At 45.9% G+C, this 15949-nt stretch overlaps 1 protein-coding gene across 2 annotated transcripts in view; it reads right to left on the bottom strand.

Moving 5' to 3' along the window:
* The window catches only part of IL12B (interleukin 12B), a 72529-nt gene extending 69442 nt beyond the window's left edge, over positions 1–3087 (bottom strand). The window contains exon 1 of one of the 2 annotated variants that reach the window (XM_086931211.1): positions 2953–3087. The gene's annotated coding sequence lies outside the window, so the exon portion shown is untranslated. The remainder of the gene's footprint in view (positions 1–2952) is intronic. The other variant, XM_086931210.1, reaches the window with a different exon arrangement.
* Between the last annotated feature and the right edge of the window lie 12862 nt (positions 3088–15949).

Raw genomic sequence — 15949 nt, 5'->3', positions numbered from 1 at the left:
AACTTCCTTCCACTGGGCATTGGGGTGCTGGGCCATGGCAAAACCCCTCAATTACAGAAATCAATCCCAAGGTCTTCTGTCACTAAGCTCTAAAAGTGACTAACGGTTTCAAAACCTCAACCACCCTATTCCTAAGGCTTCCTTTCCTATGAAACAGACAATTTTCATTTATCACTTTGAAGAACACTGCATACTCATGGTTTTACCAAGAAAACATTGTATGGGGGTAAGCATAAATTATTTTTGGGGTTTTATCCCTTGTCATCTTTAAATAGCAAAATGAGGTATGGTGGGAAAGTAACAGGGCTAAAAACACGAAGTCCTGTATTGCAGTTTTGGTTCTCCTACTTGACCAAATTGTTTGAACTTGGACAAAACACGTTCTCCCAGGACTTTTGCCCCCTTATCTGCCATGAAATCAGAGGCTGAATGGCCATTATCGGAATCTGCCTAAAGTAAAGTTTTTAGGTTGGTTGCCTTCTGGTTTAGTGCTGCTTCATTCTCAGCTTTTGCGTTCCTCTTTTTTAGAACCTCTAAGGTAAACCTTTTGCTAATGTGGCCTGTTTAGGTCACCTCTGATGCTGCAAGTTCTCCCTTCTAATTACCATGTTATTACATTTCGGGCTGTTGCACCTTTGCACGTTGGTTATTCCCACTGCCAGTGTTAGAACATCCCACTTGCGGGGCAGCTCCAGACTTCCCTTCTGTCTTTTTGTTTTACATCACCTAATGATGAGCCTTTTAGCACCCATAAGTTCCGAGGTGATCAAGATGTTGGACATAAGGTGCCCCACAGTAGCTCACTGCAGAATGCACAAAAAGCATTGAGTAGCATTACTACTCTCAGCCATACTACTTCTTTGGGCCTTGCAGCACTGCCCCTGGCTGTGAAGCCCAGGGGAGGGTGGCCCTCTCACGTGCCATCAAGTTCTGGACTATGGCTACGAGGCCATTGGGTCAAGATGTCACAGGTGTAGCATGCACTGAACTGCTATTGAAATGATTTGTAGGCCATCTTTCCAGCAAGAGGCAAATTTCACACACAACAATGGAGGATAGAGGTATACAAATGCAAATATCATAACATAATATCTCAGAATGTTGCAAGCAAGTCATAGGCCACTGCTGTTATTGACCAGTTGTCAAAGTAATTACTAGATGCCAGTACAGAATATCACTTGGGGAGAACATGTAGAAAATGAGACACAGAATTAGCACCTGTATTATTCTACCTCACATTTTAGCAAGGCCTGGCTGAAGGTCTTTAAAATCATTGGCATTTGTATAACTCACAACTACAGGGACAACATTGACACTTTGACTATTTTCCTTGCTATTAGCCCATACGCTAAATGAGATCCCTTTGTGAATGTAGCCTAGAACTAAGGGCCATACAAAGGGTGTTTTGCATTGACAATCCTCTGATTTGGTAGATCAGAGGGTCTGCAAACAGTAAAACCCTTTTCCAAATGTACTAAGCCCATTACTAAGCTTTTCCGAATAGCTAAATAGGTTTAGGAAACCATACTGAATTAGTATTTGGAAGAGGTGTGTTTAGTGCAAGGGTCTCCAACCTTTTCTGTAGTAAGAGCTACTGGTGTTCAATAAAAATCCTATTGAGCTACTAATATTATTAGAGGTGTAGTAGCAACCACATCAGACTAGATGCATAAGTGGCCACTATATGCAAGACCACCTCCGTGCTCCAGGCATGGTTGCCAGCAATAATGTAAAAAATGCTTCCTCAATGTGGAATGCCTCTACATGGATAGTAGATAAAAGCCATAACTGCAATGCATTGGCACCAAGGTAAAAACATTAATAGTCATCTCCTTTTTGTGTGTGTGCATTTGATTTTTATCTCTCGCAATTCAGATTATAGTTTGGAAATTTAGCTGTTCAAATCTCAGCTTATGAATTCTCAAAATGCCCACATTTTCGTTTCAAACACACACTTTCCAGATTTGGTATACATATGTTAAATTGAAATCAGCAAATGCTTCTAATGTAGATCACAAGGATGCTCATAGGAGAGCTACTTTCAGGTAGCTGGAGAGCTACCAGTAGCTCACAAGCTACTCATTGGAGAAGCCCGGGTTAGAGTGTCCCTTCAAAATACCAATTCCATTCGGTATGTATTCATTTTTTGTGACCGATATTAGGTTGTAAACATTAATATTTTACCAACATCTCAAAGGTGATGGTTACCCATTCACCAACTGAAATAATACCCAAGGGACCTCAAAATTGCAATTCATTTAATAAAAGTTGGTGCACAAATTGCGACCATTTTTTTACCAAATACATTGCACATACATCTGGCCCTTCATGTGTCAAACACTGCCTAATTGCACCACAGCAGGCGAGATATTTGGTTTCCTTCAGACTTTTAGCCACTGCTCAGAGCGTTAACTGCTCCTATCTGCTTTTCTTTCTGCAATACACCCTGAATTAATTTACAATGTACAAACAAGCCAACATTTTAAAACTGGAAAATGGGAGATTTGGAAAAAATCGGGATATTCATTTTTCCAGGCAATTTTGGGCGGGAGACAGCAAAAGTTAGGCTATTTTTGGCTTCAAAGATCGGTAGACTCCCGCCTGAATCGGATCCATTGGTATGTGTATTAAAGTATGCAAAACGAATAGGCACGCTTTTTAACAGGATCGAGAGATCGCTAGCATTTCATACACAGTGCTCACCTATTTCTCTTGCTGTAAATAATACTTTCTTCAATGCCACTGTACCTTAATGGACGGGCTCTTTTTTAATAGAATGATTAAATAAATAACGCGGGACCATAAAATGGTACAAATACGGTATACAAATACATGTGACATAGTGAAAAGAAAAAATATGCGCAATGATGGGGTTCACGTTATGGAAAAAGTAACAATAATAACATAAATCAATGAAAAATCACAACTTATGGTAGCAACAGCATAACATACCCTGTAGGTGTGTACTGTCACGGTGTCTGCGACCTAGGACCTGACAGGCACTCAGTCCGTCCTCTGTGTCTCAGGATAGCTCGTGGTGTTACCTCATAGGCTATGGCGCTCACCTCGCCCTCCTATAACTCCTGTGACAGCTCCCGGCGGAGCTGGTTTTATACCTGGCCATGCCCCAGGCAGACTTGAACCCAGGCCCAGGCAGGGCGAGCTCTGTCGTCTTCATCTCTCAGAACCAGACAGGCGGGGGATGCCCGCGCGTGACATCACGAGGTTAAAAGTGAAAATCTCTGTTTGAGGAAGCGCAGGGTTTCAATAGTTCTCCTTCTTCCCCTTTCATCTTCTGCTTTAGGTGCCGACAACAGGACCTCGTCACCTCAGGTGATTGTGAATTGATGTCAATAACCGCGTACACGAGAGCGTGCTTTCCATTGTGAGGTTGAGTGTCGCGCACTAAAAGTAACGTAACAAAAACGCAACGTGGTAAACTCGCACTGACCTCTCACGCAAGCCTTCCAGCGCACCTCTCCTGTCACCTGCCGCGCCCCGTGCTGCTCTAGCACTGAATGAAACCTACAACACAGACCTACCAGCGCCCTGCTGACCCAGCCCCCACTCATGCAATACGAAGGTTTCATTCAGCCCTGCTAATGCATGCTCTCAGCCCTCACCTGCCTCGTCCACTGCTGGTCCAGGGATAGGGTCACAGTTAACCCTGGCGAGGCACCTCAGTCCTTACCTGCATCACCTTTCAGTCCCACTACGAACGCCATGTATCTTAGCATGATGTGCCCTGTCCTACCCTACTCTACCCTACAGTTCCCTTCTCTGCTGTTCCTTTACTATTCACAGGAGCGTAAGTAACACAGGACCCTGAGGCTGGGCTTCCATCTCTCCAGGGCCCCCTACTGAGCCCAAGACTAATGAATATCTGTGTGAGATAAGGGAGACTCAGGGGCCCTCATTACTTTCTGCAGCCTCATTTTGTGTTGCGCCACTGCCTTTCTGCCCTTCATCTACCCTTTCCTCCCTTATACTGCCCGTCCAGTATTGTTCAATACTTGATCTGCAAAACTGTGATTTGCAATTAGCAGGGCTACCCTTTCTGATTTATTCGAGCTTCTCTCCTCATTTTCTGCCCTGCTAGCCAGCGACGTCGCTTCAAGGGGGAGGGGGGGGGGGTGTTTGGGTGTTACACCTTCCTAATTAATGTATTCTCTGGTAAACAGTTGGGCATAGCTGCTTTCAGTCGGGTATGGGGAGGCGTCTGTCTGTCTGTTACATACACACAGACCAAAACACACACACTCCCTCTCTACTTTGGAAGACTTCAAAAATGTTGCTTATTGTTTTCTCTCACTTAGTACCACTACCAGGCTGCATTCGTCTCTCTTTCCACTGCCGCTTTAGCCCCAAGCAGGGCTCGCTTTTAGCGCTGGTGGCGCCCAGTGCGACAGTGTTTGTTGGCGCGCCCCAATGACCACCTCCACCATGGATTCCATCACTACCACTCTTTACCAGTGCCACTTCAGTCTCCATAACCACTCTCTCTTAGATGCGTTTAATTAGTTTTATAGAGCTGCTGCCACTCCTACCAGTGTAGGGTGTCTGAGCACTTTACATCACAGAGACAATCCATGATAAGTGTGTAAATCAGTGAATACAAAATGTTGCATAAGGCAGAGGACTACAAGTGTAGGAGTCCCATCAAATGTCATCCCTACAGGCAGTATCATTTAACAGTGCTTGGTCTGGAGAACCACAAACTCAGAGTGTAAAACTTAACACCATGATTGGGGGTTCCCTTTAATCATCAGATTTGATTTCTATCCAAATGAACCCTTTTTGCAACATTAGGATGACGAACGACAGTGGGGAAAAATCATAACACTTTTAACTATACCTTGCGGTTTGCATTCAGCTCTTTCATGGCAGGTAATAGCTCACTGTTCTATGTTAGGATTATAATGTATAAACTGCAAGTAACAAAAGGATCTCTTAGGCAAAAGCAGTTACCCACTGACCGATTTAAATTAGTTGCACTTTGTAAACTGAATGGTACATGTTCTTTGCAGCAGGCATATTAACCCTCTGCACGACCATTGGACAAGTCAAAACTTCCACTAGAAAAAAACTCATCTCGCTCCAGGAAAAACATTAATTACAGATGTCTATATAATTGCCTGAAAATGTCTGGAGGCCAGGAACACTGCAGCAGGTGATTGTCAAACAATAATATACTTGCAAATAGGGCGCCCACCCGAAGTCAGCACCCGGTGCGATGGCACCGGTCGCACGGCCCTAGAGCCGACCCTGGCCCCAATCGTGTGCCCTGCTTGTCCTATAATGTATTTCAACATTATAGAGTGATTGTTGGAAAGTCTGAATCTCAAAACGTCCCCCCTCAATCTTAGTAACCAAACGATGCCCCTGCTGGTAGCTATTAACCATGACAATGCGAGCCGTAACTGAATCAACACCCACCAACCCCGTTCTTACTCCTCTTCTGGTCTCAATGTCCAACATTCTCTGCCACAAAGGACCCCATTATGAGTTGGCTGGTAAACAAGATGATTCAATCCTGGCTTGGAATATACAGTTCTCGACAGAATTTCAGGCCGTAATTTCAGGCATTTACACGTTTTTTGAGGTTTTGTCGTGTCGGATTCGATGGACCTCGAAAATCACCAGCAACATCCAGGTGTCACAAATGTCTCACTCAGAATCGTGAGAGATTATGTTAGAGTATTTTTAAGAGTTCATATTTTTTGTGACGAATACCATGGAGTGCTAATGATTTATATGTTGAATCTAACACACTCACATAATAACTTAGTATACATGCACTTAAATTTAATATGAGGTTCATATGTGTATTTATTAGCTTGATTTAGTTTTGACACCTTTTGATAAAACCACCATGTTGAAGAACGTGGATGCTGTTTCCTTCTCTGTTTTCCACTCCTGCATTCACCCCCTCCCAATAGAGCTCCCTGCGCATTTTCTCTCCACACAGGCTCGGTGAAAGCGAAGACAGTTGATGTAATATTTATCTTGCAGTTATGAATACAAAAGCTTATTAATGAAATCTTTAGTGTACTAGATAGGTTGCAACATCCAAGGTGTATTCCACTGTGTTTCCGTATCTCAGTTCAGTTTTGCACGTTCATAATTTGCCATTGTTTAATGTTGAATATTTTGTCTCAAAACATCTCCAGATGACAGTGACACGGAAAAGTGGGATGCTTTCTTAAACAAGCATTGGCATAGCCAATAGTTCTTGCCTTTGGGCCGTGTTTAGCCAAGCAACAGCTGATGTTGTTGTACCAAGGATATTGTGCTGGATAACTAAACACTTATAATATCCCAAAGGCGTGACCTATTGGCTATTTTTATTTCTTGCTATTTTGCAGTAAAGTTTAGGAGATCCTCATGACCGGGCTTAAACCCCTACGCACATGCTAGATTAGTATGATGCAGGGCCAAAAATCAAAAGTCAGGACACTAGATACATGTAGTCAAGCATTCAGGGCTGTGCACGTCACCTATACACCGTGCATGGGACATCCACGTCTTAACACAACCTTTGACCGCGTCCAGATTTGGCAAAAGGGATCTCCGATGAACCACTTTTATTAGTAAACCAGAGGTTCCAAGACTCCTAAGATGGTGGTTGTTCTGAGTTATCATGAACGCATCTGCAAAAGCCCGGCCGAGATCAGTCGATTCGATTTCACTTTGGCATAAAGTGCAGGGACTCCAGAATTTTGGGGTCCCAAAATTTAAGGGGCGTTTCTGGCATTCCAGCCTCATTTTCCAACGCTATCCTTCTATTGAAAATGTACTATAATAAATTCAGTACATTGTTATTACCTTTGAAGCCGCTAACGCTTACAACTACCTGGACTGCGGATCGAATTTTATCATTTAAGCACTGAAGTGAAGTATTCAAGTGATCTATTACGAACCATGATGTAACACCCAAGAGTACAAGTCTCGATTGATAAGTAATACAATATAATAACTGTCATTTACAATGTAGCACAGACCTTTCCCTGAGCACCACTGCCTTAGCTAGGGCTTTTTGGTATGCATCGGAGCCTCTCCCGCTCTTGATTCAAAGGCGGAGTGGCATCTCCATGTAGTGAGACACGGGAGACTTCCCGGAAGAATGTCAGGAATGCCGTACTCTCTGACACAGAGGATTCCAGAGTCTGTCACTGAAGCCAGTGCACGTCCGCGGTCCTACCTGCTAATTGAGCCGAGTCTAATTGTCAAAACAAGCCACACGTGCGGGCCCCGGGGCCTTGCTTGTGACATTCCGAAACCGCTAGCAAGAGGCCCCGAATAGATGGGGCAGGCAGGGTTCGCCTTCTCGCTGGCACTGAAGCACACAGGGCGTGCATATGGTTTGAGACACATGCTACTGGTGAGTGATGGCGCCTGGGGCAAGGAAATCTGTCAAGATAAAGGTCGTGGTCAAAGAGCTCTCCCACTGACCCAGTAGAGAGTTGTAGAGCAAGGTCAAAGTCAAAACTGTTTATATAAGTTGATGCGCATCTTTTGAAGTAAAAATATCCTCGGTTTTTAGTGCACACAGCAAGGTAAAACTCTCCTGGTTCATAAAAGTAGTTGTTTCTTTCCGCATCCTGAGATATTCGCATTTTCACACTAGGAAGGATGAATGGCTGATAAAGCAGCCCCTGGCATGGAACCTGTGACAAAAAATTGAGACACGCATGCGCAGACGCACACTCTATCTCTTCCTTTTTTTTATCTGGTGGGAATAGTAGCTGCAGGAGAGACACAGTTCTCAGAAGACTTGTTTTGAAACGGAGTGACCACCATCTTTATATCAAAAAGCATTGGCTGCACAGCCATCGGCGCTGTGAAAGTGAAAGTAATTGCGAGTGTAAAGGTGCCCGCGAGATGGCGCCTGTGCTCTGAAGCGCACGCCCGCGCGTGTAACCACTTGCTTGTGGCCGAAGAAAGCCCTTCAAAAAGCCAGTTACTAAATGGTTCGCTGACAGCGCATGCACGCTTGATCAGCGAGACCTGAAAATGGGATAGTGTTCACGTATAATGCCACTCATGTGAATTACACTGATTTGCTAAAACATTTTTACTTGGGATTATACCATGCTGAATCTGTATTTTAGTTAATTTTCTATGCAATCATTTTGTAAAAGAAGCCCTTAATTCTGGGGTTGAGCCAGATGATATGCCTTCCCATTCTTTTATGAATGCTGTCCAACCTATTCTTGATTTTGCTGCTCATTTGAGACTTGGGGCCTGATTACGATTTTGGCTGATGGGTTACTGCATCACAGTGGTGGTGCCTGATATCCCGTCCGCCCCCAAAAAATCCCATTATATCCTACCGCTGTGATGGAGTAACCCGCCCACCAAGATCGTAATCAGGCCATTTGAGTGAATTCTGAGTTTTGAATTCTATGTATTAACTTTGCACTTTGAGCCTTCATGGCATTTATTCGGTACTGCTTGATTTTGAGATTTCTGCAATACAACCTTTTACAATTTCCCTGATCTAGAACTCAGTTACTGAGTGGTCCCAGTTACTTGTTTCAATACTCTGCTAAACTGATGTTGTGTGGGGTGCTTTGTACATATTTATTTCCTGTGGGAAAACATTATGAGGTAAAATATCAAGGTTTCTAAATTTTGGGGTGCACTAAAACATTGGTGTTTGGGTTTTTCACCCATAATCACGAACATGGGGTGTTTAAGGGACCTGCATTATTTGGGTATATTGTTGGCAGACCTGGAATGACCGCACTGCATGTTATCAGTTCATGAATAGGAAATGCATGATTTTTTTAAAGCAGGCAAAAACACGCGCTACTTCCTGGACAAACATTTTCAGCCATCTCAGTACAGTTGGTCAGGCTCTTGAACAAATCATCAGCAACAAGGCGGATATATGACATTACAACGCATGCAATGACAACGCATGACAACGCAGTCTTTACATCGCAACTACCTTTACATTGCATGATTTTACAACGCATGCCATTACAACACATTTTTAAAAACTACCATGACGACGCATTCCATTACAACACATAATACTTCTAGGGCAACAGTAGGGTAAGTGTTGGATAGTGTAGGGCTAAACATGACTATTCCCACTCCAGTGAGTGCAACAGTAGGGTAAGTGTTGGCTAGTGTAGGGGTAAAAATTACTAAGAGTTGAATAGTGTAGGGGTAAAAATTACTATTCCCACTCCAGTGAGTGCAACAGTAGGGAAAATGCTGGATAGTGTAGGGATAAAAATTATTATTCCCATATACCCCAAAACCCAAACCCACCCTAATACTAAAAAATCTCCATTACTTACCTTATGATGCGTTGTAATGGCATGCGTTGTAATGGTATGCGTTGTAATGGCATGCGTTGTAGTGACATGCGTTGCAAGTTCATGCATTGTAATGGCATGCGATGTAAAGGCAGTTGCGTTGTAACAGTTTTGCGTTATAAAGGTAGGTCGTTGTAATGACAGCGTCGTAATGGATGTTTCCCAAGAAGGCTCATGAGATCCTCCTGGGAACATTGTGGGTCATGAATATCGAGTTGGGAATATAATTATGCCTTGATAATGTAGGCATAATATGAGAGACAAAAACATTGACAGATAAGTATGCATAGATTTTATATACATATAACTCCTCACATATGTACCTTGACAATATATATATATATATATATATATATATATATATATATATATATATATATATATATATATATATATATATATATATATATATATATATATATATATATATATATATATGTTTCCACAAATGTGTCCCGCCTTGAAGAACACTCACGGAGCACACATCTGCCAACAAGTTGGAATGTGACGACACATTAGAAAGCCGATTACTCAAACCGGCAATCCCAGATACAGGACATCCTAAAGCGGTTGATGAAATGGGAGGAAAAGCGAATCGTGAGGCTCCAAAACCATCCAGTGATATGATAAACATCAAAGAGGTATGTTTCTTTTCCCAGCGAGAATTGTAAGCTTATCGCAAAGAACCAACATCGCTATCAACAAACGACAATTTGGCAAAACAATTTGGCAAAACAAACTAAAGAAACAGACACTCCAAGATGGCGGCCAAAAATCCAGGAGGAAAGGCAATTTCCATGCAGTCCCTCCTTGCTGATCATTGGGTAGGAGGAGCCCAACAAGGCTTTTAATGAACTGAAAAAATACTAACTTCTTGAACCACCAAACAGCATCTGAAGAAGTCGGAACAGACGAAACGCGTCATGCTGTGCGTAATAAAGAACATCAGAACCCCAAAGTGTGCTCCGTGAGTGTTCTTCAAGGCGGGACACATTTGTGGAAACCTATTCACGTGCATGCTGCTTGCACGAAGGAGGCACCCGTCAAGTAAAGTGTTCGGCAGAAGGAGCAGCGTTTGTGTTGGAATATATATATATACATATATTCAAAGTTCACAGTTGCCCTCAAGCGAGGCGCACTCATCCTTGGCATCATCAGGTCAAGGAAGGTTGAGGTTACACCAGCGTCATGCAGCAACCGACGCGTTTCGGGCATACGCCCTTCTTCCAAGGTTTATGCTGCTCTCCAGAGATTACCAACACAAAGAACTGCCAGTGTACACCCTTCATTTATTAGATCCAAACAGACTGAGGTGAGTAAATGTCACTAAGGATTCTGGGACTGGGAGTTCTTTCCATGATAACACCCAAGTGGGTTGCTGGCAAACTTAGAGGCAATAGTCCAAATACATCTCGTAGGTGTGCCCACACTACCTTCCTTCATGCAGCCTTTTACCGGTTTAGGCCTAAGCACTGTGATGCAAAACAGCAGCGGGACCGCCTCATGAGCGGCGGTGCGCCTCCCGACCAGACCGGCCGGAAATATTCAAAGTTCACAGTTGCCCTCAAGCGAGGCGCACTCCTCCATGGCGTCGTTAGGTCAAGGAAGGTTGAGGTAACACCAGCGTCATGCAGCAACCGACGCGTTTCGGGCATCTGCCCTTCTTCCAAGGTTTATGCTGCTCCCAAGAGATTACCAACACACAGAACTGCCAGTGTACACTCTTCATTTATTAGATCCAAACGGACTCAGGTGAGTAAATGTCACTAAGGATTCTGGAACTGGGAGTTCTTTCCATGATAACACCCAAGTGGGTTGCTGGCAAACTTAGAGGCAATAGTCCAAATACATCTCGTAGGTGTGCCCACACTACCTTCCTTCATGCAGCCTTTCACCGGTTTAGCCCGCAGCGCTGTAATACAAAACAGCGTAACAAAAAGGAGTTTGGCCCATGCGGACAGAAGTGGGGTAAGGGCCCAAATACTTTGCAACAAAGAAGGTAACCCACACTTCTATATGTATTACACCATTCTGTTTTGGGTGAAAAGATAAACAAAACTTAATATGTTTATCAAGGCGATTATTTGCGCCGTTTTTATTTTTCAAATTTTGTAGAAAAAAGTTTTTGTGTGTACAGAGAAATCACACTGCCATTTACGTAGTAACCAACCAAGTTTGAGGTATTTTTAACTACACAAATCATAAATTTACAAACATAAACAATATGAAAACAGTGAGAAAAAAGTTTTTTGTATACAACAAAGTGAACATGTATCATAAACGTGGGGAGGGAAAGATGTCAAATTGTTTTTTCAAAAACATCAACAAACGCAATTAAGCAAACATTTTTCAAACCAAAAGCAATTATTGCCCAAGGAGCAGCCTTTAAATGAATCTGCATGAAAACAAAATAACCTCTCGGAAACAATGTTTATAAGGCTATAGATTCCCAAGTATTTTTTACGTATTTCCAAACTTAGGACGTAATCCTGTTCGCCTACGCGTTTCGAGTTTGCAGGATATCTTCGCAAACTCTCTTCAGGGCCAAATGAATTCTTTCCCCTGTTTCTCAACCTCAGGGGACTTGAGGTAAGTTCGGTTTGTCCAGAGTATTAAAATAGGATTTTTCGAGTCTGTGCGTTTTCACTTTTGTAGGTAGTGGAGATACATTATATCTGCACCGTGCTCCATATCTAGGATAATGCGTCTGGCAAGAGTAACTTTTATGATTGACTCTCCATGCCCAGTGGTAGAGACGGCGCCTGCAAGATTGTCAGCATATCCTCCCGAACCTATGATTGGGCTGTCTCCGGAGCCAGCATCGATGAAACAGGGTTCATGACACAGTTGGTGCAGTTGCTATTGACCAGGAAGGTAATGTGGCCTGTGCAACCTCCACAGGTGGAATCACAAACAAGATGGTTGGACGTGTTGGAGACAGCCCAATCATAGGTTCGGGAGGATATGCTGACACCCTGAGGTTGAGAAACAGGGGAAAGAATTCATTTGGCCCTGAAGAGAGTTTGCGAAGATATCCTGCAAACTCGAAACGCGTAGGCGAACAGGATTACGTCCTAAGTTTGGAAATACGTAAAAAATACTTGGGAATCTATAGCCTTATAAACATTGTTTCCGAGAGGTTATTTTGTTTTCATGCAGATTCATTTAAAGGCTGCTCCTTGGGCAATAATTGCTTTTGGTTTGAAAAATGTTTGCTTAATTGCGTTTGTTGATGTTTTTGAAAAAACAATTTGACATCTTTCCCTCCCCACGTTTATGATACATGTTCACTTTGTTGTATACAAAAAACTTTTTTCTCACTGTTTTCATATTGTTTATGTTTGTAAATTTATGATTTGTGTAGTTAAAAATACCTCAAACTTGGTTGGTTACTACGCAAATGGCAGTGTGATTTCTCTGTACACACAAAAACTTTTTTCTACAAAATTTGAAAAATAAAAACGGCGCAAATAATCGCCTTGATAAACATATTAAGTTTTGTTTATCTTTTCACCCAAAACAGAATGGTGTAATACATATAGAAGTGTGGGTTACCTTCTTTGTTGCAAAGTAATACAAAACAGCAGCAGGACTGCCTCGTGAGCGGCGGTGCGCCTCCAGACCAGACCGTCCGTAAATATTCAAAGTTCACAGTTGCCCTCAAGCGAGGCGCACTCCTCCTTGGCGTCGCCAGGTCAAGGAAGGTTGAGGTAACACCAACGTCATGCAGCAACCGACGCGTTTCGGGCATCCACCCTTCTTCAAAGGTTTATGCTGCTCCCCAGAGATTACCAACACACAGAACTGCCAGTGTACACTGTTGGACAGGCCTCGTGAAGGGGCCGCTCCCTCCCCGCCTAACAAGACCCGAACACCGGCTCTCCCGGTGTCACCAGAAGAACCACCCCGGCAACCCACAGAAGCAACCCGCAACCCGACCCAACGGGACACCTGCCCCCCAACACCCCGACATCGGCCGGCCTGGGCCACCATCAGCAGCATTGCCCCGGCCGCCGCCATCTTGGACACTGCACCACAAGGCCGCGTGGCCTCAGCTCGACCCCAACCCTGGGCCTGGCCAGGCCCCGACATCGAGGCACCACCATCCACCCAGGAGGTGAACGGACCACTTGGCAGGTCAATGGGAGAGAGGAGTGTCGATGGCTCTCCCCCGCCAGGTGCCGATCGCCCCCAGCCTCCCCGGGCGCTGGCTCCACCCCCCTGCTGGGTGTCTGGACTCCCTCATCCCGGACCTCCCGACCTCCAAGAGCGAGGGTCCGGACATCAAAGGAGGCCAGACCTATAACTGGGGCAGCTCCAGAGCAGGAAGGCAGTTGTATCCTGGAGTCGAGAGACACCTAGAAGAACTCATCCTTGACGGACTGCTGGCGCTGCCGCAGCCCTGCCTTGAGAATCATCGATCCTGCCTGCTGGCGCTGCCGCGGCCATCTGCAACCTGCACCTTCGTCGGGACCTGCTGGCGCTGCCGCGGCCCATCCTCGTGAACCATCGTTCCTGCCTGCTGGCGCTGCCGCGGCCCTCTGCATCCTACATCCTCGTCGGGACCTGCTGGCGCTGCCGCGGCCCATCCTTGTGAACCATCGTTCCTGCCTTCTGGCGCTGCCGCGGCCCTCTGCAACCTACATCTTCGTCGGGACCTGCTGGCGCTGCCGCAGCCCATCCTTGTGTGAACCATCGCCTTTGCCTGCTGGCGCTGCCGCGGCCCTTCTCAAGTGAGACTTATCATCCTAGCCTGCTGGCGCTGCCGCCGCCTGACCTGCCAGAAATCCGAGCTCGAGGATTGTGAGCTACCCATCTTGCCACCTCAGTACCCGACCGGTACCAAGACTGTCCCGCTACCCTTTCCCCTTCAAGAGACTAGAATTGAGAGGACCCTCGTGTCCCGACCTCACTGTACCGCTGATAACCTTTCTTCAAGAATCGTATATAAAGAGTGTTGACCTTATCCTTGTGTGGTGTCCATCTGTGGGGGGGAAGTTACTTGTCTGTACGATCGCTGGAGACGGTCCTCACCGGAGGCCTCTCCCCTGTCCTCGGCCGACCCTCCAGGTCCCCGTCTAACATTGGTGGCCAGCGGCGGGATCCAAACCAACGCGTAATCGTACAGAGAGTAACTCACCCCAAGACTCAACCACAATGACAACCAAAGAGAGCGGATCCACAGAAAAATTCCAGATGGAGAAATTAGAAGAGTACAACCACCGAGAGCTAAAACAATTTTGCATAGAACTAGGCATTGCTACCACAGGACTAAGCACGAAAGAAGACTTCAAACAGGCCCTAGAGTCTTGGGCGGAGACGGGTACGTCTATACCCCAGAACCAAAACCTCGAAGCGCCAGAAACAAGCACCACTCCGACAGAAGGAAGGAGATCGGGTCTCTCCCAGGAGGAGATCCGAGAACGAGAGAAAAGCAGACTCCATGAATTAGAGCTGGCTCGACTTCGGTTGGATGGAGAACTGAAGTTGGCGGAACAAAAGATAACACTGGAACACTTGCGGCTCCGAGAGGAGCGGGAAGAGAAGCAAAAACAGAGGGAGTTAGAAGAGAAAAAACTGGCCTACGAACACGAGCGCAATCTAGCAGAAATAGAGCTTCGGAAGCAGAATAAAGAGCTCGGGGTGCCCGAGCGCCCGAACATTCCTGGCACTACAGACCCTAAAGTCCACATCCCCAAGGATGTCGTCAGAGAGTATTATCGGAACGACGATATCCAGCAATGGTTCAAAGCCTACGAGATAGCCATGACCTCCCACCGGATTTCGCGAAGGGACTGGGGAGCCGGGTTATGGGGGAGGTTCGTCAACGAAGGGCGCGACGCCCTGCTGCAACTCCCGGACCATCAGATGACCTCCTACGACCACATGAAGGCCGCCCTCCTCACTCGATACGGACTCACGCCCGAAATGTACCGCCAGCGGTTCCGCGACTGCAAACGGATCCCGGGTACAACTTGGGTGGAGTACGTGAACTTTTTCAGCAGAGCATTCGAGGGGTGGATCAAGGGCAGCCAGGTAACCACCTACGAACAACTCTTTAACCTCATTGTGTGGGAGCACCTCTCCAACAATTGCTTCGTCGAGCTCAGGCAGCACCTCCTCGACAGTAAACTGACTGAACCTCGGCAACTCGCCGCTGAAGCTGACCGATGGGAAAGCACTCGAGTTGCCCGAAGCGGACCCAGCGAGCCAAACAGAACCAACCAAGGTCCCCATCGCCCCCGAGGAGGAGGAGGCCAGGGTCTGGGCAGAGACGTCGTCCCGGCGGCTCCCGCCAGCAACACCCCGCCCCCGGCCGGCAGGGGAAACCCCCCGATGCGTCCGGGGTTCCGAGCCAACGTTACTTGCTACCGGTGCCAGCGGACCGGCCACTATGCCAACGACCCTAATTGCCTGAAGAACCAGAATCCTCTACCCCGCCAGGTCGCTGCCGCCGCCCTGGGGGAAGAGCAAGCCCCAGAGGGTTATGAAGAATACGAGCAGGAAGAACCCGAGTGGGAACCAGCCGCCATGTCCCTGGTCTGCCTAGGGGAAAGAGGCATGATTCCGCGGGCTCCCCTACCCGCCAATACGAGAAAATACAGCCAGTGGGTAAACAT

The sequence above is a fragment of the Lissotriton vulgaris genome, chromosome 7 (genome assembly GCF_964263255.1).
Source record: "Lissotriton vulgaris chromosome 7, aLisVul1.2, whole genome shotgun sequence".
NCBI lineage: Eukaryota > Metazoa > Chordata > Amphibia > Caudata > Salamandridae > Lissotriton > Lissotriton vulgaris.
Note: the sequence above shows the minus strand (reverse complement) of the source record. Positions and strands in the feature narration are given on the sequence as shown.